We start from the raw sequence: 2,500 nt of genomic DNA, 5'->3' as shown, positions 1-2,500 counted from the left end.
CTCGAAGAATTGTAAGCAAAGAACGTTTATCATGCTTTTCTTTCTCTTCCTTTCCCGTGTCTGTTTGTCTTTTCGCTGGTGGGCTTCTGTAGGTCTGTCATATTTTACATTTTCTTTTTGTCCGTCTGTGCCTTTTCTTCCGTTTTGTGTCTCTCTCTGTACTTTCTCCTCTCTCTCTCTGTTCTCTGTCTGCTTCTGTCTTCTGTCTTTTGTGTCTGTGTGTTGTCTGTCTGTCTGTCGTCTTCTTTAGTCTCCTCCCTCTCTCTCTCTCTTTCTCTCTCTCTCTCTTCTTCTCTCTCTCTCTCTCTCTCTCTCTCTCTCTCTCATTCTCTGCCTGTCTGTCTGTTTGTCTGTATGTGTGTATGTTTGTCTGTCTGTCTGTCTGTATCTTCTCTCTCTCTCTCTCTCTCTCTCTCTCTCTCTCTCTCTCTCTCTCTCTCTCTCTCTCTCGCTCGCTCTCCCCTCTCCCTCTCCCCCCTCCCCCCCTTTCTCTCTGGATGTCTCTCACTCTCTCACTAGCCCTCCCTTCCCCCCTCTCTCTTTTCCCTCTTCCTGTCTCCCGCTTTCCGCCTCCCGCTCTCTTTCCGCCCCCTCACCTCTCCCCTGCTCCCTTCCCTCCCTCCTCCTCCCCCCTCGTCCCTCTTCCCTCCCTCCTCCTCCCCCCTCGTCCCTCTTCCCTCCCTCCTCCTCCCTTTACCTCCGCCCTCCCCCTCCCGCTTCCCTCCCTCCTCCTCCCATTACCCCCCCCCCCCCGTTCCCTCTCCCATCCGGCACAAAGGCAGAGCCAGCGAGAGACCGTGAGGCGCTGCCATCCCATGATCCAGGGATTAGCCCTTAACATATGACGCTCCCTTAATGGCTCTGCTGGCTGGGTCGGAAGGAGAGCTACTAATAAGGGGAGATGATAATTATAAGGATGAAGAAACGATAAGCTGATATGGAAGGTGTGTAAGGTGGAAGAACTGAGGACGGGAATGATCAGGTGGAAGAAAAAATGAGTACGTGTGGGAACAGAAGGACGCTGTATAACTTTTGTTCTTGTTGTTGTAGTACATGTATTGGAAAAACAAGGTATTGTCAAAATGATCTTTATTTCTCTCTTTTTTTGTGTCACTGTCAGATTTTACAAATCGTGTTTTGGTAATAGAAAGAGAGAGAGAGAGAGAGAGAGAGAGAGAGTAGAAGAGAGAGAGAGAGAGAGAGAGAGGAGAGAGAGAGAGAGAGAGAGAGAGAGTGAGAGAGAGAGAGAGAGAGAGAGAAGAGACAGAGACAGAGACAGAGAGAGATAAATAGATAGATAGATAGATGGATAGATAGATAGATAAATAGATAAAGAGATAGAGAGATAGATAGATAGACAGATAGATAGACAGACAGATAGATAGATAGATAGATAGAGAGAGAGAGAGAGAGAGAGAGAGAGAGAGAGAGAGAGAGAGAGAGAGAGAGAGAGAGAAGAGAGAGAGAGAGAGAGAGAGAGAGAGAGAAAGAGAGAGCAACCGGATAGAGTTATATGAAACTGTGAAATGGAGGTGAAAGACCTGATTAAACCTATTCCATTGACTCCAATTTAAAGACGTGAAAGGATGTTACAATTACACGCTCGTCGCCTGCAGAAAGTGTCAGCAGTAAGAAAGGTGAAAGAGACACCAGCAGAGGGAAAGGGAGAAAGTCGTATAGAAACCTGAGACGCCGTATATTATCTCAAAGGATCCCAAGAGCTGTAATTGATGGGGAGAGCAAGACTACACGGGTTGGCCAACGACGCATGTGCACACGGGAATTGCAAGGAGTTCGGTGCATCTGCCGCAGGATCGGAGGAGGAAAAGAGTAAAGCGTGTAGATAACAGGGAGTGTGTGCACGCCGGGGGATTTGCAAATTGAGTGGAAGAACGAAAGAAAGCAGAGTGAATGTAAATAGCAAAGGAGGACTTGTTTGGAAGGAAGGTAAGCAATATAGACCTCTGAAAAGTTGATGTAAGACCGCAGGCAACTACGTGCGGGTTGTGGGAAAGTTGGCTCGGGGTGGGGAGGAGGCGGAGAGAGAAGGGAAAGGGGGAGGGGAGGGGGCGAGGGGAAAGGGGCCCTGGGAGGGGAGGGAGCAGGGAGAGAGGGTGATGGGGAGGGAGGGAGTGGGGAGAGAGGTGGCAAGGGGGAGGGGGCGTGGAGAGATGGGTCTGGGAAGGGAGGGGGCGGAGAGAGTAGGGTGGAGGGGAAGGATGGAGGCGAGAGAAGGGAAGCGGGAGAGGAGGGGCATGGGGAACTGACAAGAGAGAAGGGGAAGGGGAGGAAGGAGGGGAGAGGGCGAGGAAATAGGTGAGGGATAGGGCCAACGGGAGAAAGGGGGAGGGGAGGGGAGGGGGCGAATAGAGAGGTGTTCTGGTAGGGTTTTGGGGAGAGGAAGGGGATAGGAGGAACTGAGAGGAGAGGAGGGAAAGGGGAGGAGCCGAGGGGAGGAGAAGGAGGAGAGAGGGATAGGAAGCAGAGAGGAAGGCTAAAG

Source organism: Penaeus monodon, chromosome 39 (genome assembly GCF_015228065.2).
Source record: "Penaeus monodon isolate SGIC_2016 chromosome 39, NSTDA_Pmon_1, whole genome shotgun sequence".
Lineage (NCBI taxonomy): Eukaryota > Metazoa > Arthropoda > Malacostraca > Decapoda > Penaeidae > Penaeus > Penaeus monodon.
Note: the sequence above shows the minus strand (reverse complement) of the source record.